At 62.8% G+C, this 21,854-nt stretch overlaps 5 pseudogenes; all 5 read left to right on the top strand.

Moving 5' to 3' along the window:
• The first annotated feature begins 2,696 nt into the window (after window positions 1–2,696).
• On the top strand, window positions 2,697–2,815 carry LOC142864783 (uncharacterized; annotated as a pseudogene).
• Window positions 2,816–6,631: 3,816 nt separating this feature from the next.
• On the top strand, window positions 6,632–6,750 carry LOC142864781 (uncharacterized; annotated as a pseudogene).
• A 3,818-nt stretch (window positions 6,751–10,568) lies between these two features.
• Window positions 10,569–10,687, top strand: LOC142864780 (uncharacterized; annotated as a pseudogene).
• A 3,818-nt stretch (window positions 10,688–14,505) lies between these two features.
• On the top strand, window positions 14,506–14,624 carry LOC142864779 (uncharacterized; annotated as a pseudogene).
• Window positions 14,625–18,427: 3,803 nt separating this feature from the next.
• Window positions 18,428–18,546, top strand: LOC142864778 (uncharacterized; annotated as a pseudogene).
• The last annotated feature ends 3,308 nt before the right edge of the window (window positions 18,547–21,854 follow it).

The following is a 21,854-nucleotide window of genomic DNA, read 5'->3' as shown; positions in this document are numbered from 1 at the left end:
GCCCGACACCCACCCGAGGAAGGGGATTCCTCTCTGTCCACTTAGGCGTCCATCCGTTCGTACCAATTTGCCGGTGAGCGCGCTCACGTGGTGCTCGAGTGTCCATTCTTGGGATACTTGGCTTACTGGAACGGGTTCCAGCTCTGGCCAGGAGAACACGAGAGGTGCCCTCTCACCGCTGCTCCTCATAGCCGAATGGCACTCCGTGGTGTCCACGCGCCACATTTTATTAATGCACTCCTGGATGGATGGGCACTCGGGTCGCTTCCACATCTTTGCGATTGTGAATTGTGCCCTAACTGTAACCCTAACCCTTACCCAGCCCGTCTCCTCTGCCCCTGCCTGACTCGCTCCTCCCCGGCCAGGCCCGTCACTGTCCTGGGCCCCCCGCCTGACCGGCTCCTTCCCGCCCGGCCTGTCACCGTCCTCTGCCCCTGCCTGACATGCTCCTTCCCGCCCGGCCTCTCACCGTCCTCGGCCCCTGCCTGACCGGCTGGCTCCTCCGTCGCCTGGGCCTTCCAAGGGCTTGGTGTGGACGCTGCTTCCAGGAAGCCCTCCAGAAACCCGGCAGCAGGGTGGCCGCAGCAGTCTCCAGCAGCCGTCCCTAAGGCGCTTGTGCGGGGAACGTGCCCCCGCTGTGCCCCCGCTGTGCCGTGGGGGGCCCAGCCTGGTGTCTTGCCTGAGGCCCTGGGGCTGCCGCTCCCCGCAAGGGGAGAGCCGCGGAGGTGGGGACCGCCTCCTGATGGGGACGTACACGCAGCTCTCCACGTCGGATTCCGGGGCTCTCTGTCCTGCCCGAAGGCCCAGCTGGCCTGCGGGTCCTTAGAGTGGCAAAAACATCCGAAAACTGAGACTGAGGGTCCGGTGGGTGTCTGCACTTTTGTGCTGGGCACCCCAGGGAGGCCCGGGGGCTGGCTGGACAACGTGGTCTGCTGGGCGGGGGGGTTTGGAGGAGCAACCGATGCCCTTTGCACTTTGGGTAGCAAGGGTCTGAGGTGTCTCTGAGCCCTGTGCCATGTCGGTGGGGGGGGCGGGGGCGGGGGGGGGGGAAGAGGAGGAGGAGGAGGTGGGAAGGGCCGGGGCCTGCAGTCCTGTTCCCGGGGTGGCACGGCAAGTGGCTTCTTCCACAGGCTGCTTGGCCTGGGCTCCCTGCACCTGGGCCTTTGGAGGACCGGCCCTGTGCTTGCCAACACTTCCTGCAGGGACCCAGAGCTGGGAGGTTGCGTCTCTCAGCCCTGGGTCGGGCAGAGCCCCAGCGGGCCATGCCCACAACCTCTCTCAGCACCGGTCCCCCAGAAGGCTCCTTTGGGACCAGGATTCTCTTGCGGTGACTCTTTAAGGTCTGGCCCCTGGATGGAGGGGCACCAGGAGTAGAGGAGCAGGAAGGGGAAGGGGGTGGCCATGCGAGGGGACACTTTGAGGCCAAGTCCCAGCTTCAGCCTGATCCTCCTGGGAACCCCGCTCTGAGACAAGGAGCCGGGCTTCGCATTCCCACAGCAGCCAGTCGTGGGCTGAGGACACCTGGGGCGTTGGGAACTCCCTGGCTTCTCCTTGGTTTAACATCTGGAGCTGCTTGGGAATCGCGCCGCCACACACACCCGAGTGCAGGTGTCTTCCGCACAGACTGCGGGCCTCGCTCTTCTGAATGCCGCTAGCTCGCCACCCACCCACGGGTGAACCTGGTCAGGGTGCTTTCTCTCAGGGGCAGACTCTGATCCGGGCGGGCTACCGGTGTCTCTGTTTGCTCGTTTCTTTCTTCCATTTCGGGAAAGGCTTCCTTGCTGGGTGTGGAAATCTCCTATGCCTTTCCTCGCCTATTCTGTCAGCTTTCAAATTCTCTTTCAGTTGCCACCCTCACAGATGGATTAGGAAACTCTTTCCGGTGCACTCATTAGTGAAATGACCTCAAGGAAGCTGGAATCCAATATCTAATCGCCGATTTTTGGCGAGTCCACACGCCAGGGTGGTCGGGGTCCAATGCAGCCCCGGCCAGGCCCAGGCCCCTTGGACTGGGCCACAGGAGGACACAGAGGAGGGTCCCGGCCCCCACGGTAGCGGTGCCGGCAGTTCTCCAAGGGCTTGGGCGTTTTCCAGAGGTGGGAGATGGAGGGGACTGATTTCTTCAGCGCCCCACAAACCACGCCACCCCACCCCACCCCACCCCACCCATGGGACACATCCCCAGAGAGAGATGCCCCATACACTCGCTCCCCTCCCCCTTGCGCTGTGCCCCAGCCCTGGCCCGGGGGAATAGGCGGCAGCCCACCCACAGGGCGGGGGGAGGGGGGCACAGCTGAAAGCGGTTGTGGGGGAGGGCGGCCCCTGGCTGGGGTCAGAGGGCGAGCGCCGGGCGCGTGCGCAGTCAGCGGCGGCGACGCGCTGGGGGTGGGCGGCGGGTAGGTGAAGGAGGCCAGGCGGGGAGAGGAGGGGGGCTGGAAGGTCTCCACCTTGGCGAGTCCAGCCGTGGAGGCGCATCTTGTGTGAGTGTGAGTGAGTGTGAGTGTGTGTGTGTGTAGAGAGAGACAGCCCCCCGCCCCGCCCCGCCCCGCCCATCACCCCGGTCCCTCGGAGCCCGCCGGACCCGGCCGCCGGCGAACTCAACAGGCCCGGCCCGGCGCGGGGCCTGGGGCGGGAGGCGGCGGCGGGGAAGCGCAGAGAGGCTCGGCTTCTTGAGCGGGGCAGGGGCGCCCTCCGCCGTCTAGGGCCACACCACCCTGAACGCCCCCCATCTCGTCTGGTCTCGGAAGCTAAGCAGGGTCGGGCCTCGTTAGTACTTGGATGGGAGACCGCCCGGGAATCCCGGGTGCCGTAGGCGGCGGCTTTTTTTTTTTTTTTTTTTTTCTTGCCTCTCGTTGTGTCCCCTTTCTGGGAGCGCGGCGGCGGCCCGGGGTGGGGGTCACCCCCACCCTCAGCGCCCGCCGCGGTGCCTGGCGCCCCAGCCCGCACCGTGGGGCCTCCTCTTGTCCCAAGCCGCGACACCGCCGCCACGCGGCAGCACGCGTGGCATCTGGACTGTCAGGTCTCAGACCAAAGGTCTGCTCTGTGGGAACCGACACGCTGGAGGAAACCTTGAGAGTCTGAGAGGGGAGGGAGTTCCAGAAGAAGGCCAGGATGTCATTTTGAGGGAGTATGTGACCAGAACTCGTCCCGTTGCTTTTGGGGTTCTACGGGCTCCACGTAGGAATCTTTGGTGGTGGCACCTGATGTTGGGGGATCCGGAGTCACACCCAGACCTGCTCCACAGGCCTCCTTTTACTTTTCTCTTCGGATTCATTATTTTTAAAAAGTGTCTCTTGCCTCTATTATTGCATTTTCTTTTTTCTTTTTCTTTTTTTTTTTTTTTGAGACAGAGTCTCACTTTGTTGTCCAGGCTAGAGTGAGTGCCGTGGCGTCACCCTAGCTCACAGCAACCTCAAACTCCTGGGCTCGAGTGATCCTTCTGCCTCAGCCTCCCGAGTAGCTGGGACTACAGGCATGCGCCACTATGCCCGGCTAATTTATCAGTGGGCCAATCAATTTCTTTCTATTTATAGTAGAGACGGGGTCTCGCTCTTGCTCAGGCTGGTTTTGAACTCCTGACCTTGAGCAATCCACCCGCCTCGGCCTCCCAAGAGCTAGGATTACAGGCGTGAGCCACCGCGCCCGGCCTCTATTATTGCATTTTCTTTTCTCTCTCTTTTCAAGCAGATGATGGGAGTACAAGTATTCAGGTGACATGTGTTGCCCGTGCCCCCCTCCCCCCTGTGTTCTTATTCATTTACCTCTCATGTTGTATACCTCCGGCGTATTGTGGGGGTACCAATGTTAAGGTCGGGTACGTTGCCCTCTCCCAGCCTCCCCCCTCGGGTCATTAGCTTCAAGTGCGCCCATGCCCCAGTCGGTGCGCACCCACCCCATTCCTAATGGATGTGTATGCCCATCCCCTCCCCCCACCCGCCCGACACCCACCCGAGGAAGGGGATTCCTCTCTGTCCACTTAGGCGTCCATCCGTTCGTACCAATTTGCCGGTGAGCGCGCTCACGTGGTGCTCGAGTGTCCATTCTTGGGATACTTGGCTTACTGGAACGGGTTCCAGCTCTGGCCAGGAGAACACGAGAGGTGCCCTCTCACCGCTGCTCCTCATAGCCGAATGGCACTCCGTGGTGTCCACGCGCCACATTTTATTAATGCACTCCTGGATGGATGGGCACTCGGGTCGCTTCCACATCTTTGCGATTGTGAATTGTGCCCTAACTGTAACCCTAACCCTTACCCAGCCCGTCTCCTCTGCCCCTGCCTGACTCGCTCCTCCCCGGCCAGGCCCGTCACTGTCCTGGGCCCCCCGCCTGACCGGCTCCTTCCCGCCCGGCCTGTCACCGTCCTCTGCCCCTGCCTGACATGCTCCTTCCCGCCCGGCCTCTCACCGTCCTCGGCCCCTGCCTGACCGGCTGGCTCCTCCGTCGCCTGGGCCTTCCAAGGGCTTGGTGTGGACGCTGCTTCCAGGAAGCCCTCCAGAAACCCGGCAGCAGGGTGGCCGCAGCAGTCTCCAGCAGCCGTCCCTAAGGCGCTTGTGCGGGGAACGTGCCCCCGCTGTGCCCCCGCTGTGCCGTGGGGGGCCCAGCCTGGTGTCTTGCCTGAGGCCCTGGGGCTGCCGCTCCCCGCAAGGGGAGAGCCGCGGAGGTGGGGACCGCCTCCTGATGGGGACGTACACGCAGCTCTCCACGTCGGATTCCGGGGCTCTCTGTCCTGCCCGAAGGCCCAGCTGGCCTGCGGGTCCTTAGAGTGGCAAAAACATCCGAAAACTGAGACTGAGGGTCCGGTGGGTGTCTGCACTTTTGTGCTGGGCACCCCAGGGAGGCCCGGGGGCTGGCTGGACAACGTGGTCTGCTGGGCGGGGGGGTTTGGAGGAGCAACCGATGCCCTTTGCACTTTGGGTAGCAAGGGTCTGAGGTGTCTCTGAGCCCTGTGCCATGTCGGTGGGGGGGGCGGGGGCGGGGGGGGGGGAAGAGGAGGAGGAGGAGGTGGGAAGGGCCGGGGCCTGCAGTCCTGTTCCCGGGGTGGCACGGCAAGTGGCTTCTTCCACAGGCTGCTTGGCCTGGGCTCCCTGCACCTGGGCCTTTGGAGGACCGGCCCTGTGCTTGCCAACACTTCCTGCAGGGACCCAGAGCTGGGAGGTTGCGTCTCTCAGCCCTGGGTCGGGCAGAGCCCCAGCGGGCCATGCCCACAACCTCTCTCAGCACCGGTCCCCCAGAAGGCTCCTTTGGGACCAGGATTCTCTTGCGGTGACTCTTTAAGGTCTGGCCCCTGGATGGAGGGGCACCAGGAGTAGAGGAGCAGGAAGGGGAAGGGGGTGGCCATGCGAGGGGACACTTTGAGGCCAAGTCCCAGCTTCAGCCTGATCCTCCTGGGAACCCCGCTCTGAGACAAGGAGCCGGGCTTCGCATTCCCACAGCAGCCAGTCGTGGGCTGAGGACACCTGGGGCGTTGGGAACTCCCTGGCTTCTCCTTGGTTTAACATCTGGAGCTGCTTGGGAATCGCGCCGCCACACACACCCGAGTGCAGGTGTCTTCCGCACAGACTGCGGGCCTCGCTCTTCTGAATGCCGCTAGCTCGCCACCCACCCACGGGTGAACCTGGTCAGGGTGCTTTCTCTCAGGGGCAGACTCTGATCCGGGCGGGCTACCGGTGTCTCTGTTTGCTCGTTTCTTTCTTCCATTTCGGGAAAGGCTTCCTTGCTGGGTGTGGAAATCTCCTATGCCTTTCCTCGCCTATTCTGTCAGCTTTCAAATTCTCTTTCAGTTGCCACCCTCACAGATGGATTAGGAAACTCTTTCCGGTGCACTCATTAGTGAAATGACCTCAAGGAAGCTGGAATCCAATATCTAATCGCCGATTTTTGGCGAGTCCACACGCCAGGGTGGTCGGGGTCCAATGCAGCCCCGGCCAGGCCCAGGCCCCTTGGACTGGGCCACAGGAGGACACAGAGGAGGGTCCCGGCCCCCACGGTAGCGGTGCCGGCAGTTCTCCAAGGGCTTGGGCGTTTTCCAGAGGTGGGAGATGGAGGGGACTGATTTCTTCAGCGCCCCACAAACCACGCCACCCCACCCCACCCCACCCCACCCATGGGACACATCCCCAGAGAGAGATGCCCCATACACTCGCTCCCCTCCCCCTTGCGCTGTGCCCCAGCCCTGGCCCGGGGGAATAGGCGGCAGCCCACCCACAGGGCGGGGGGAGGGGGGCACAGCTGAAAGCGGTTGTGGGGGAGGGCGGCCCCTGGCTGGGGTCAGAGGGCGAGCGCCCGGCGCGTGCGCAGTCAGCGGCGGCGACGCGCTGGGGGTGGGCGGCGGGTAGGTGAAGGAGGCCAGGCGGGGAGAGGAGGGGGGCTGGAAGGTCTCCACCTTGGCGAGTCCAGCCGTGGAGGCGCATCTTGTGTGAGTGTGAGTGAGTGTGAGTGTGTGTGTGTGTAGAGAGAGACAGCCCCCCGCCCCGCCCCGCCCCGCCCATCACCCCGGTCCCTCGGAGCCCGCCGGACCCGGCCGCCGGCGAACTCAACAGGCCCGGCCCGGCGCGGGGCCTGGGGCGGGAGGCGGCGGCGGGGAAGCGCAGAGAGGCTCGGCTTCTTGAGCGGGGCAGGGGCGCCCTCCGCCGTCTAGGGCCACACCACCCTGAACGCCCCCCATCTCGTCTGGTCTCGGAAGCTAAGCAGGGTCGGGCCTCGTTAGTACTTGGATGGGAGACCGCCCGGGAATCCCGGGTGCCGTAGGCGGCGGCTTTTTTTTTTTTTTTTTTTTTTTCTTGCCTCTCGTTGTGTCCCCTTTCTGGGAGCGCGGCGGCGGCCCGGGGTGGGGGTCACCCCCACCCTCAGCGCCCGCCGCGGTGCCTGGCGCCCCAGCCCGCACCGTGGGGCCTCCTCTTGTCCCAAGCCGCGACACCGCCGCCACGCGGCAGCACGCGTGGCATCTGGACTGTCAGGTCTCAGACCAAAGGTCTGCTCTGTGGGAACCGACACGCTGGAGGAAACCTTGAGAGTCTGAGAGGGGAGGGAGTTCCAGAAGAAGGCCAGGATGTCATTTTGAGGGAGTATGTGACCAGAACTCGTCCCGTTGCTTTTGGGGTTCTACGGGCTCCACGTAGGAATCTTTGGTGGTGGCACCTGATGTTGGGGGATCCGGAGTCACACCCAGACCTGCTCCACAGGCCTCCTTTTACTTTTCTCTTCGGATTCATTATTTTTAAAAAGTGTCTCTTGCCTCTATTATTGCATTTTCTTTTTTTCTTTTCTTTTTTTTTTTTTTTGAGACAGAGTCTCACTTTGTTGTCCAGGCTAGAGTGAGTGCCGTGGCGTCACCCTAGCTCACAGCAACCTCAAACTCCTGGGCTCGAGTGATCCTTCTGCCTCAGCCTCCCGAGTAGCTGGGACTACAGGCATGCGCCACTATGCCCGGCTAATTTATCAGTGGGCCAATCAATTTCTTTCTATTTATAGTAGAGACGGGGTCTCGCTCTTGCTCAGGCTGGTTTTGAACTCCTGACCTTGAGCAATCCACCCGCCTCGGCCTCCCAAGAGCTAGGATTACAGGCGTGAGCCACCGCGCCCGGCCTCTATTATTGCATTTTCTTTTCTCTCTCTTTTCAAGCAGATGATGGGAGTACAAGTATTCAGGTGACATGTGTTGCCCGTGCCCCCCTCCCCCCTGTGTTCTTATTCATTTACCTCTCATGTTGTATACCTCCGGCGTATTGTGGGGGTACCAATGTTAAGGTCGGGTACGTTGCCCTCTCCCAGCCTCCCCCCTCGGGTCATTAGCTTCAAGTGCGCCCATGCCCCAGTCGGTGCGCACCCACCCCATTCCTAATGGATGTGTATGCCCATCCCCTCCCCCCACCCGCCCGACACCCACCCGAGGAAGGGGATTCCTCTCTGTCCACTTAGGCGTCCATCCGTTCGTACCAATTTGCCGGTGAGCGCGCTCACGTGGTGCTCGAGTGTCCATTCTTGGGATACTTGGCTTACTGGAACGGGTTCCAGCTCTGGCCAGGAGAACACGAGAGGTGCCCTCTCACCGCTGCTCCTCATAGCCGAATGGCACTCCGTGGTGTCCACGCGCCACATTTTATTAATGCACTCCTGGATGGATGGGCACTCGGGTCGCTTCCACATCTTTGCGATTGTGAATTGTGCCCTAACTGTAACCCTAACCCTTACCCAGCCCGTCTCCTCTGCCCCTGCCTGACTCGCTCCTCCCCGGCCAGGCCCGTCACTGTCCTGGGCCCCCCGCCTGACCGGCTCCTTCCCGCCCGGCCTGTCACCGTCCTCTGCCCCTGCCTGACATGCTCCTTCCCGCCCGGCCTCTCACCGTCCTCGGCCCCTGCCTGACCGGCTGGCTCCTCCGTCGCCTGGGCCTTCCAAGGGCTTGGTGTGGACGCTGCTTCCAGGAAGCCCTCCAGAAACCCGGCAGCAGGGTGGCCGCAGCAGTCTCCAGCAGCCGTCCCTAAGGCGCTTGTGCGGGGAACGTGCCCCCGCTGTGCCCCCGCTGTGCCGTGGGGGGCCCAGCCTGGTGTCTTGCCTGAGGCCCTGGGGCTGCCGCTCCCCGCAAGGGGAGAGCCGCGGAGGTGGGGACCGCCTCCTGATGGGGACGTACACGCAGCTCTCCACGTCGGATTCCGGGGCTCTCTGTCCTGCCCGAAGGCCCAGCTGGCCTGCGGGTCCTTAGAGTGGCAAAAACATCCGAAAACTGAGACTGAGGGTCCGGTGGGTGTCTGCACTTTTGTGCTGGGCACCCCAGGGAGGCCCGGGGGCTGGCTGGACAACGTGGTCTGCTGGGCGGGGGGGTTTGGAGGAGCAACCGATGCCCTTTGCACTTTGGGTAGCAAGGGTCTGAGGTGTCTCTGAGCCCTGTGCCATGTCGGTGGGGGGGGCGGGGGCGGGGGGGGGGGAAGAGGAGGAGGAGGAGGTGGGAAGGGCCGGGGCCTGCAGTCCTGTTCCCGGGGTGGCACGGCAAGTGGCTTCTTCCACAGGCTGCTTGGCCTGGGCTCCCTGCACCTGGGCCTTTGGAGGACCGGCCCTGTGCTTGCCAACACTTCCTGCAGGGACCCAGAGCTGGGAGGTTGCGTCTCTCAGCCCTGGGTCGGGCAGAGCCCCAGCGGGCCATGCCCACAACCTCTCTCAGCACCGGTCCCCCAGAAGGCTCCTTTGGGACCAGGATTCTCTTGCGGTGACTCTTTAAGGTCTGGCCCCTGGATGGAGGGGCACCAGGAGTAGAGGAGCAGGAAGGGGAAGGGGGTGGCCATGCGAGGGGACACTTTGAGGCCAAGTCCCAGCTTCAGCCTGATCCTCCTGGGAACCCCGCTCTGAGACAAGGAGCCGGGCTTCGCATTCCCACAGCAGCCAGTCGTGGGCTGAGGACACCTGGGGCGTTGGGAACTCCCTGGCTTCTCCTTGGTTTAACATCTGGAGCTGCTTGGGAATCGCGCCGCCACACACACCCGAGTGCAGGTGTCTTCCGCACAGACTGCGGGCCTCGCTCTTCTGAATGCCGCTAGCTCGCCACCCACCCACGGGTGAACCTGGTCAGGGTGCTTTCTCTCAGGGGCAGACTCTGATCCGGGCGGGCTACCGGTGTCTCTGTTTGCTCGTTTCTTTCTTCCATTTCGGGAAAGGCTTCCTTGCTGGGTGTGGAAATCTCCTATGCCTTTCCTCGCCTATTCTGTCAGCTTTCAAATTCTCTTTCAGTTGCCACCCTCACAGATGGATTAGGAAACTCTTTCCGGTGCACTCATTAGTGAAATGACCTCAAGGAAGCTGGAATCCAATATCTAATCGCCGATTTTTGGCGAGTCCACACGCCAGGGTGGTCGGGGTCCAATGCAGCCCCGGCCAGGCCCAGGCCCCTTGGACTGGGCCACAGGAGGACACAGAGGAGGGTCCCGGCCCCCACGGTAGCGGTGCCGGCAGTTCTCCAAGGGCTTGGGCGTTTTCCAGAGGTGGGAGATGGAGGGGACTGATTTCTTCAGCGCCCCACAAACCACGCCACCCCACCCCACCCCACCCCACCCATGGGACACATCCCCAGAGAGAGATGCCCCATACACTCGCTCCCCTCCCCCTTGCGCTGTGCCCCAGCCCTGGCCCGGGGGAATAGGCGGCAGCCCACCCACAGGGCGGGGGGAGGGGGGCACAGCTGAAAGCGGTTGTGGGGGAGGGCGGCCCCTGGCTGGGGTCAGAGGGCGAGCGCCCGGCGCGTGCGCAGTCAGCGGCGGCGACGCGCTGGGGGTGGGCGGCGGGTAGGTGAAGGAGGCCAGGCGGGGAGAGGAGGGGGGCTGGAAGGTCTCCACCTTGGCGAGTCCAGCCGTGGAGGCGCATCTTGTGTGAGTGTGAGTGAGTGTGAGTGTGTGTGTGTGTAGAGAGAGACAGCCCCCCGCCCCGCCCCGCCCCGCCCATCACCCCGGTCCCTCGGAGCCCGCCGGACCCGGCCGCCGGCGAACTCAACAGGCCCGGCCCGGCGCGGGGCCTGGGGCGGGAGGCGGCGGCGGGGAAGCGCAGAGAGGCTCGGCTTCTTGAGCGGGGCAGGGGCGCCCTCCGCCGTCTAGGGCCACACCACCCTGAACGCCCCCCATCTCGTCTGGTCTCGGAAGCTAAGCAGGGTCGGGCCTCGTTAGTACTTGGATGGGAGACCGCCCGGGAATCCCGGGTGCCGTAGGCGGCGGCTTTTTTTTTTTTTTTTTTTTTTCTTGCCTCTCGTTGTGTCCCCTTTCTGGGAGCGCGGCGGCGGCCCGGGGTGGGGGTCACCCCCACCCTCAGCGCCCGCCGCGGTGCCTGGCGCCCCAGCCCGCACCGTGGGGCCTCCTCTTGTCCCAAGCCGCGACACCGCCGCCACGCGGCAGCACGCGTGGCATCTGGACTGTCAGGTCTCAGACCAAAGGTCTGCTCTGTGGGAACCGACACGCTGGAGGAAACCTTGAGAGTCTGAGAGGGGAGGGAGTTCCAGAAGAAGGCCAGGATGTCATTTTGAGGGAGTATGTGACCAGAACTCGTCCCGTTGCTTTTGGGGTTCTACGGGCTCCACGTAGGAATCTTTGGTGGTGGCACCTGATGTTGGGGGATCCGGAGTCACACCCAGACCTGCTCCACAGGCCTCCTTTTACTTTTCTCTTCGGATTCATTATTTTTAAAAAGTGTCTCTTGCCTCTATTATTGCATTTTCTTTTTTTCTTTTCTTTTTTTTTTTTTTTTGAGACAGAGTCTCACTTTGTTGTCCAGGCTAGAGTGAGTGCCGTGGCGTCACCCTAGCTCACAGCAACCTCAAACTCCTGGGCTCGAGTGATCCTTCTGCCTCAGCCTCCCGAGTAGCTGGGACTACAGGCATGCGCCACTATGCCCGGCTAATTTATCAGTGGGCCAATCAATTTCTTTCTATTTATAGTAGAGACGGGGTCTCGCTCTTGCTCAGGCTGGTTTTGAACTCCTGACCTTGAGCAATCCACCCGCCTCGGCCTCCCAAGAGCTAGGATTACAGGCGTGAGCCACCGCGCCCGGCCTCTATTATTGCATTTTCTTTTCTCTCTCTTTTCAAGCAGATGATGGGAGTACAAGTATTCAGGTGACATGTGTTGCCCGTGCCCCCCTCCCCCCTGTGTTCTTATTCATTTACCTCTCATGTTGTATACCTCCGGCGTATTGTGGGGGTACCAATGTTAAGGTCGGGTACGTTGCCCTCTCCCAGCCTCCCCCCTCGGGTCATTAGCTTCAAGTGCGCCCATGCCCCAGTCGGTGCGCACCCACCCCATTCCTAATGGATGTGTATGCCCATCCCCTCCCCCCACCCGCCCGACACCCACCCGAGGAAGGGGATTCCTCTCTGTCCACTTAGGCGTCCATCCGTTCGTACCAATTTGCCGGTGAGCGCGCTCACGTGGTGCTCGAGTGTCCATTCTTGGGATACTTGGCTTACTGGAACGGGTTCCAGCTCTGGCCAGGAGAACACGAGAGGTGCCCTCTCACCGCTGCTCCTCATAGCCGAATGGCACTCCGTGGTGTCCACGCGCCACATTTTATTAATGCACTCCTGGATGGATGGGCACTCGGGTCGCTTCCACATCTTTGCGATTGTGAATTGTGCCCTAACTGTAACCCTAACCCTTACCCAGCCCGTCTCCTCTGCCCCTGCCTGACTCGCTCCTCCCCGGCCAGGCCCGTCACTGTCCTGGGCCCCCCGCCTGACCGGCTCCTTCCCGCCCGGCCTGTCACCGTCCTCTGCCCCTGCCTGACATGCTCCTTCCCGCCCGGCCTCTCACCGTCCTCGGCCCCTGCCTGACCGGCTGGCTCCTCCGTCGCCTGGGCCTTCCAAGGGCTTGGTGTGGACGCTGCTTCCAGGAAGCCCTCCAGAAACCCGGCAGCAGGGTGGCCGCAGCAGTCTCCAGCAGCCGTCCCTAAGGCGCTTGTGCGGGGAACGTGCCCCCGCTGTGCCCCCGCTGTGCCGTGGGGGGCCCAGCCTGGTGTCTTGCCTGAGGCCCTGGGGCTGCCGCTCCCCGCAAGGGGAGAGCCGCGGAGGTGGGGACCGCCTCCTGATGGGGACGTACACGCAGCTCTCCACGTCGGATTCCGGGGCTCTCTGTCCTGCCCGAAGGCCCAGCTGGCCTGCGGGTCCTTAGAGTGGCAAAAACATCCGAAAACTGAGACTGAGGGTCCGGTGGGTGTCTGCACTTTTGTGCTGGGCACCCCAGGGAGGCCCGGGGGCTGGCTGGACAACGTGGTCTGCTGGGCGGGGGGGTTTGGAGGAGCAACCGATGCCCTTTGCACTTTGGGTAGCAAGGGTCTGAGGTGTCTCTGAGCCCTGTGCCATGTCGGTGGGGGGGGCGGGGGCGGGGGGGGGGGAAGAGGAGGAGGAGGAGGTGGGAAGGGCCGGGGCCTGCAGTCCTGTTCCCGGGGTGGCACGGCAAGTGGCTTCTTCCACAGGCTGCTTGGCCTGGGCTCCCTGCACCTGGGCCTTTGGAGGACCGGCCCTGTGCTTGCCAACACTTCCTGCAGGGACCCAGAGCTGGGAGGTTGCGTCTCTCAGCCCTGGGTCGGGCAGAGCCCCAGCGGGCCATGCCCACAACCTCTCTCAGCACCGGTCCCCCAGAAGGCTCCTTTGGGACCAGGATTCTCTTGCGGTGACTCTTTAAGGTCTGGCCCCTGGATGGAGGGGCACCAGGAGTAGAGGAGCAGGAAGGGGAAGGGGGTGGCCATGCGAGGGGACACTTTGAGGCCAAGTCCCAGCTTCAGCCTGATCCTCCTGGGAACCCCGCTCTGAGACAAGGAGCCGGGCTTCGCATTCCCACAGCAGCCAGTCGTGGGCTGAGGACACCTGGGGCGTTGGGAACTCCCTGGCTTCTCCTTGGTTTAACATCTGGAGCTGCTTGGGAATCGCGCCGCCACACACACCCGAGTGCAGGTGTCTTCCGCACAGACTGCGGGCCTCGCTCTTCTGAATGCCGCTAGCTCGCCACCCACCCACGGGTGAACCTGGTCAGGGTGCTTTCTCTCAGGGGCAGACTCTGATCCGGGCGGGCTACCGGTGTCTCTGTTTGCTCGTTTCTTTCTTCCATTTCGGGAAAGGCTTCCTTGCTGGGTGTGGAAATCTCCTATGCCTTTCCTCGCCTATTCTGTCAGCTTTCAAATTCTCTTTCAGTTGCCACCCTCACAGATGGATTAGGAAACTCTTTCCGGTGCACTCATTAGTGAAATGACCTCAAGGAAGCTGGAATCCAATATCTAATCGCCGATTTTTGGCGAGTCCACACGCCAGGGTGGTCGGGGTCCAATGCAGCCCCGGCCAGGCCCAGGCCCCTTGGACTGGGCCACAGGAGGACACAGAGGAGGGTCCCGGCCCCCACGGTAGCGGTGCCGGCAGTTCTCCAAGGGCTTGGGCGTTTTCCAGAGGTGGGAGATGGAGGGGACTGATTTCTTCAGCGCCCCACAAACCACGCCACCCCACCCCACCCCACCCCACCCATGGGACACATCCCCAGAGAGAGATGCCCCATACACTCGCTCCCCTCCCCCTTGCGCTGTGCCCCAGCCCTGGCCCGGGGGAATAGGCGGCAGCCCACCCACAGGGCGGGGGGAGGGGGGCACAGCTGAAAGCGGTTGTGGGGGAGGGCGGCCCCTGGCTGGGGTCAGAGGGCGAGCGCCCGGCGCGTGCGCAGTCAGCGGCGGCGACGCGCTGGGGGTGGGCGGCGGGTAGGTGAAGGAGGCCAGGCGGGGAGAGGAGGGGGGCTGGAAGGTCTCCACCTTGGCGAGTCCAGCCGTGGAGGCGCATCTTGTGTGAGTGTGAGTGAGTGTGAGTGTGTGTGTGTGTAGAGAGAGACAGCCCCCCGCCCCGCCCCGCCCCGCCCATCACCCCGGTCCCTCGGAGCCCGCCGGACCCGGCCGCCGGCGAACTCAACAGGCCCGGCCCGGCGCGGGGCCTGGGGCGGGAGGCGGCGGCGGGGAAGCGCAGAGAGGCTCGGCTTCTTGAGCGGGGCAGGGGCGCCCTCTGCCGTCTAGGGCCACACCACCCTGAACGCCCCCCATCTCGTCTGGTCTCGGAAGCTAAGCAGGGTCGGGCCTCGTTAGTACTTGGATGGGAGACCGCCCGGGAATCCCGGGTGCCGTAGGCGGCGGCTTTTTTTTTTTTTTTTTTTTTTTCTTGCCTCTCGTTGTGTCCCCTTTCTGGGAGCGCGGCGGCGGCCCGGGGTGGGGGTCACCCCCACCCTCAGCGCCCGCCGCGGTGCCTGGCGCCCCAGCCCGCACCGTGGGGCCTCCTCTTGTCCCAAGCCGCGACACCGCCGCCACGCGGCAGCACGCGTGGCATCTGGACTGTCAGGTCTCAGACCAAAGGTCTGCTCTGTGGGAACCGACACGCTGGAGGAAACCTTGAGAGTCTGAGAGGGGAGGGAGTTCCAGAAGAAGGCCAGGATGTCATTTTGAGGGAGTATGTGACCAGAACTCGTCCCGTTGCTTTTGGGGTTCTACGGGCTCCACGTAGGAATCTTTGGTGGTGGCACCTGATGTTGGGGGATCCGGAGTCACACCCAGACCTGCTCCACAGGCCTCCTTTTACTTTTCTCTTCGGATTCATTATTTTTAAAAAGTGTCTCTTGCCTCTATTATTGCATTTTCTTTTTTTCTTTTCTTTTTTTTTTTTTTTGAGACAGAGTCTCACTTTGTTGTCCAGGCTAGAGTGAGTGCCGTGGCGTCACCCTAGCTCACAGCAACCTCAAACTCCTGGGCTCGAGTGATCCTTCTGCCTCAGCCTCCCGAGTAGCTGGGACTACAGGCATGCGCCACTATGCCCGGCTAATTTATCAGTGGGCCAATCAATTTCTTTCTATTTATAGTAGAGACGGGGTCTCGCTCTTGCTCAGGCTGGTTTTGAACTCCTGACCTTGAGCAATCCACCCGCCTCGGCCTCCCAAGAGCTAGGATTACAGGCGTGAGCCACCGCGCCCGGCCTCTATTATTGCATTTTCTTTTCTCTCTCTTTTCAAGCAGATGATGGGAGTACAAGTATTCAGGTGACATGTGTTGCCCGTGCCCCCCTCCCCCCTGTGTTCTTATTCATTTACCTCTCATGTTGTATACCTCCGGCGTATTGTGGGGGTACCAATGTTAAGGTCGGGTACGTTGCCCTCTCCCAGCCTCCCCCCTCGGGTCATTAGCTTCAAGTGCGCCCATGCCCCAGTCGGTGCGCACCCACCCCATTCCTAATGGATGTGTATGCCCATCCCCTCCCCCCACCCGCCCGACACCCACCCGAGGAAGGGGATTCCTCTCTGTCCACTTAGGCGTCCATCCGTTCGTACCAATTTGCCGGTGAGCGCGCTCACGTGGTGCTCGAGTGTCCATTCTTGGGATACTTGGCTTACTGGAACGGGTTCCAGCTCTGGCCAGGAGAACACGAGAGGTGCCCTCTCACCGCTGCTCCTCATAGCCGAATGGCACTCCGTGGTGTCCACGCGCCACATTTTATTAATGCACTCCTGGATGGATGGGCACTCGGGTCGCTTCCACATCTTTGCGATTGTGAATTGTGCCCTAACTGTAACCCTAACCCTTACCCAGCCCGTCTCCTCTGCCCCTGCCTGACTCGCTCCTCCCCGGCCAGGCCCGTCACTGTCCTGGGCCCCCCGCCTGACCGGCTCCTTCCCGCCCGGCCTGTCACCGTCCTCTGCCCCTGCCTGACATGCTCCTTCCCGCCCGGCCTCTCACCGTCCTCGGCCCCTGCCTGACCGGCTGGCTCCTCCGTCGCCTGGGCCTTCCAAGGGCTTGGTGTGGACGCTGCTTCCAGGAAGCCCTCCAGAAACCCGGCAGCAGGGTGGCCGCAGCAGTCTCCAGCAGCCGTCCCTAAGGCGCTTGTGCGGGGAACGTGCCCCCGCTGTGCCCCCGCTGTGCCGTGGGGGGCCCAGCCTGGTGTCTTGCCTGAGGCCCTGGGGCTGCCGCTCCCCGCAAGGGGAGAGCCGCGGAGGTGGGGACCGCCTCCTGATGGGGACGTACACGCAGCTCTCCACGTCGGATTCCGGGGCTCTCTGTCCTGCCCGAAGGCCCAGCTGGCCTGCGGGTCCTTAGAGTGGCAAAAACATCCGAAAACTGAGACTGAGGGTCCGGTGGGTGTCTGCACTTTTGTGCTGGGCACCCCAGGGAGGCCCGGGGGCTGGCTGGACAACGTGGTCTGCTGGGCGGGGGGGTTTGGAGGAGCAACCGATGCCCTTTGCACTTTGGGTAGCAAGGGTCTGAGGTGTCTCTGAGCCCTGTGCCATGTCGGTGGGGGGGGCGGAAGAGGAGGAGGAGGAGGTGGGAAGGGCCGGGGCCTGCAGTCCTGTTCCCGGGGTGGCACGGCAAGTGGCTTCTTCCACAGGCTGCTTGGCCTGGGCTCCCTGCACCTGGGCCTTTGGAGGACCGGCCCTGTGCTTGCCAACACTTCCTGCAGGGACCCAGAGCTGGGAGGTTGCGTCTCTCAGCCCTGGGTCGGGCAGAGCCCCAGCGGGCCATGCCCACAACCTCTCTCAGCACCGGTCCCCCAGAAGGCTCCTTTGGGACCAGGATTCTCTTGCGGTGACTCTTTAAGGTCTGGCCCCTGGATGGAGGGGCACCAGGAGTAGAGGAGCAGGAAGGGGAAGGGGGTGGCCATGCGAGGGGACACTTTGAGGCCAAGTCCCAGCTTCAGCCTGATCCTCCTGGGAACCCCGCTCTGAGACAAGGAGCCGGGCTTCGCATTCCCACAGCAGCCAGTCGTGGGCTGAGGACACCTGGGGCGTTGGGAACTCCCTGGCTTCTCCTTGGTTTAACATCTGGAGCTGCTTGGGAATCGCGCCGCCACACACACCCGAGTGCAGGTGTCTTCCGCACAGACTGCGGGCCTCGCTCTTCTGAATGCCGCTAGCTCGCCACCCACCCACGGGTGAACCTGGTCAGGGTGCTTTCTCTCAGGGGCAGACTCTGATCCGGGCGGGCTACCGGTGTCTCTGTTTGCTCGTTTCTTTCTTCCATTTCGGGAAAGGCTTCCTTGCTGGGTGTGGAAATCTCCTATGCCTTTCCTCGCCTATTCTGTCAGCTTTCAAATTCTCTTTCAGTTGCCACCCTCACAGATGGATTAGGAAACTCTTTCCGGTGCACTCATTAGTGAAATGACCTCAAGGAAGCTGGAATCCAATATCTAATCGCCGATTTTTGGCGAGTCCACACGCCAGGGTGGTCGGGGTCCAATGCAGCCCCGGCCAGGCCCAGGCCCCTTGGACTGGGCCACAGGAGGACACAGAGGAGGGTCCCGGCCCCCACGGTAGCGGTGCCGGCAGTTCTCCAAGGGCTTGGGCGTTTTCCAGAGGTGGGAGATGGAGGGGACTGATTTCTTCAGCGCCCCACAAACCACGCCACCCCACCCCACCCCACCCCACCCATGGGACACATCCCCAGAGAGAGATGCCCCATACACTCGCTCCCCTCCCCCTTGCGCTGTGCCCCAGCCCTGGCCCGGGGGAATAGGCGGCAGCCCACCCACAGGGCGGGGGGAGGGGGGCACAGCTGAAAGCGGTTGTGGGGGAGGGCGGCCCCTGGCTGGGGTCAGAGGGCGAGCGCCGGGCGCGTGCGCAGTCAGCGGCGGCGACGCGCTGGGGGTGGGCGGCGGGTAGGTGAAGGAGGCCAGGCGGGGAGAGGAGGGGGGCTGGAAGGTCTCCAAATTGGCGAGTCCAGCCGTGGAGGCGCATCTTGTGTGAGTGTGAGTGAGTGTGAGTGTGTGTGTGTGTAGAGAGAGACAGCCCCCCGCCCCGCCCCGCCCCGCCCATCACCCCGGTCCCTCGGAGCCCGCCGGACCCGGCCGCCGGCGAACTCAACAGGCCCGGCCCGGCGCGGGGCCTGGGGCGGGAGGAGGCGGCGGGGAAGCGCAGAGAGGCTCGGCTTCTTGAGCGGGGCAGGGGCGCCCTCCGCCGTCTAGGGCCACACCACCCTGAACGCCCCCCATCTCGTCTGGTCTCGGAAGCTAAGCAGGGTCGGGCCTCGTTAGTACTTGGATGGGAGACCGCCCGGGAATCCCGGGTGCCGTAGGCGGCGGCTTTTTTTTTTTTTTTTTTTTTTCTTGCCTCTCGTTGTGTCCCCTTTCTGGGAGCGCGGCGGCGGCCCGGGGTGGGGGTCACCCCCACCCTCAGCGCCCGCCGCGGTGCCTGGCGCCCCAGCCCGCACCGTGGGGCCTCCTCTTGTCCCAAGCAGCGACACCGCCGCCACGCGGCAGCACGCGTGGCATCTGGACTGTCAGGTCTCAGACCAAAGGTCTGCTCTGTGGGAACCGACACGCTGGAGGAAACCTTGAGAGTCTGAGAGGGGAGGGAGTTCCAGAAGAAGGCCAGGATGTCATTTTGAGGGAGTATGTGACCAGAACTCGTCCCGTTGCTTTTGGGGTTCTACGGGCTCCACGTAGGAATCTTTGGTGGTGGCACCTGATGTTGGGGGATCCGGAGTCACACCCAGACCTGCTCCACAGGCCTCCTTTTACTTTTCTCTTCGGATTCATTATTTTTAAAAAGTGTCTCTTGCCTCTATTATTGCATTTTCTTTTTTTCTTTTCTTTTTTTTTTTTTTTTGAGACAGAGTCTCACTTTGTTGTCCAGGCTAGAGTGAGTGCCGTGGCGTCACCCTAGCTCACAGCAACCTCAAACTCCTGGGCTCGAGTGATCCTTCTGCCTCAGCCTCCCGAGTAGCTGGGACTACAGGCATGCGCCACTATGCCCGGCTAATTTATCAGTGGGCCAATCAATTTCTTTCTATTTATAGTAGAGACGGGGTCTCGCTCTTGCTCAGGCTGGTTTTGAACTCCTGACCTTGAGCAATCCACCCGCCTCGGCCTCCCAAGAGCTAGGATTACAGGCGTGAGCCACCGCGCCCGGCCTCTATTATTGCATTTTCTTTTCTCTCTCTTTTCAAGCAGATGATGGGAGTACAAGTATTCAGGTGACATGTGTTGCCCGTGCCCCCCTCCCCCCTGTGTTCTTATTCATTTACCTCTCATGTTGTATACCTCCGGCGTATTGTGGGGGTACCAATGTTAAGGTCGGGTACGTTGCCCTCTCCCAGCCTCCCCCCTCGGGTCATTAGCTTCAAGTGCGCCCATGCCCCAGTCGGTGCGCACCCACCCCATTCCTAATGGATGTGTATGCCCATCCCCTCCCCCCACCCGCCCGACACCCACCCGAGGAAGGGGATTCCTCTCTGTCCACTTAGGCGTCCATCCGTTCGTACCAATTTGCCGGTGAGCGCGCTCACGTGGTGCTCGAGTGTCCATTCTTGGGATACTTGGCTTACTGGAACGGGTTCCAGCTCTGGCCAGGAGAACACGAGAGGTGCCCTCTCACCGCTGCTCCTCATAGCCGAATGGCACTCCGTGGTGTCCACGCGCCACATTTTATTAATGCACTCCTGGATGGATGGGCACTCGGGTCGCTTCCACATCTTTGCGATTGTGAATTGTGCCCTAACTGTAACCCTAACCCTTACCCAGCCCGTCTCCTCTGCCCCTGCCTGACTCGCTCCTCCCCGGCCAGGCCCGTCACTGTCCTGGGCCCCCCGCCTGACCGGCTCCTTCCCGCCCGGCCTGTCACCGTCCTCTGCCCCTGCCTGACATGCTCCTTCCCGCCCGGCCTCTCACCGTCCTCGGCCCCTGCCTGACCGGCTGGCTCCTCCGTCGCCTGGGCCTTCCAAGGGCTTGGTGTGGACGCTGCTTCCAGGAAGCCCTCCAGAAACCCGGCAGCAGGGTGGCCGCAGCAGTCTCCAGCAGCCGTCCCTAAGGCGCTTGTGCGGGGAACGTGCCCCCGCTGTGCCCCCGCTGTGCCGTGGGGGGCCCAGCCTGGTGTCTTGCCTGAGGCCCTGGGGCTGCCGCTCCCCGCAAGGGGAGAGCCGCGGAGGTGGGGACCGCCTCCTGATGGGGACGTACACGCAGCTCTCCACGTCGGATTCCGGGGCTCTCTGTCCTGCCCGAAGGCCCAGCTGGCCTGCGGGTCCTTAGAGTGGCAAAAACATCCGAAAACTGAGACTGAGGGTCCGGTGGGTGTCTGCACTTTTGTGCTGGGCACCCCAGGGAGGCCCGGGGGCTGGCTGGACAACGTGGTCTGCTGGGCGGGGGGGTTTGGAGGAGCAACCGATGCCCTTTGCACTTTGGGTAGCAAGGGTCTGAGGTGTCTCTGAGCCCTGTGCCATGTCGGTGGGGGGGGCGGGGGCGGGGGGGGGGGGAAGAGGAGGAGGAGGAGGTGGGAAGGGCCGGGGCCTGCAGTCCTGTTCCCGGGGTGGCACGGCAAGTGGCTTCTTCCACAGGCTGCTTGGCCTGGGCTCCCTGCACCTGGGCCTTTGGAGGACCGGCCCTGTGCTTGCCAACACTTCCTGCAGGGACCCAGAGCTGGGAGGTTGCGTCTCTCAGCCCTGGGTCGGGCAGAGCCCCAGCGGGCCATGCCCACAACCTCTCTCAGCACCGGTCCCCCAGAAGGCTCCTTTGGGACCAGGATTCTCTTGCGGTGACTCTTTAAGGTCTGGCCCCTGGATGGAGGGGCACCAGGAGTAGAGGAGCAGGAAGGGGAAGGGGGTGGCCATGCGAGGGGACACTTTGAGGCCAAGTCCCAGCTTCAGCCTGATCCTCCTGGGAACCCCGCTCTGAGACAAGGAGCCGGGCTTCGCATTCCCACAGCAGCCAGTCGTGGGCTGAGGACACCTGGGGCGTTGGGAACTCCCTGGCTTCTCCTTGGTTTAACATCTGGAGCTGCTTGGGAATCGCGCCGCCACACACACCCGAGTGCAGGTGTCTTCCGCACAGACTGCGGGCCTCGCTCTTCTGAATGCCGCTAGCTCGCCACCCACCCACGGGTGAACCTGGTCAGGGTGCTTTCTCTCAGGGGCAGACTCTGATCCGGGCGGGCTACCGGTGTCTCTGTTTGCTCGTTTCTTTCTTCCATTTCGGGAAAGGCTTCCTTGCTGGGTGTGGAAATCTCCTATGCCTTTCCTCGCCTATTCTGTCAGCTTTCAAATTCTCTTTCAGTTGCCACCCTCACAGATGGATTAGGAAACTCTTTCCGGTGCACTCATTAGTGAAATGACCTCAAGGAAGCTGGAATCCAATATCTAATCGCCGATTTTTGGCGAGTCCACACGCCAGGGTGGTCGGGGTCCAATGCAGCCCCGGCCAGGCCCAGGCCCCTTGGACTGGGCCACAGGAGGACACAGAGGAGGGTCCCGGCCCCCACGGTAGCGGTGCCGGCAGTTCTCCAAGGGCTTGGGCGTTTTCCAGAGGTGGGAGATGGAGGGGACTGATTTCTTCAGCGCCCCACAAACCACGCCACCCCACCCCACCCCACCCCACCCATGGGACACATCCCCAG

This window comes from Microcebus murinus, chromosome 26, assembly GCF_040939455.1.
Source record: "Microcebus murinus isolate Inina chromosome 26, M.murinus_Inina_mat1.0, whole genome shotgun sequence".
Classification (NCBI taxonomy): domain Eukaryota; kingdom Metazoa; phylum Chordata; class Mammalia; order Primates; family Cheirogaleidae; genus Microcebus; species Microcebus murinus.
The sequence above is the reverse complement of the archived record's forward strand: the minus strand, read 5'-3'. Positions and strand labels throughout refer to the sequence as shown.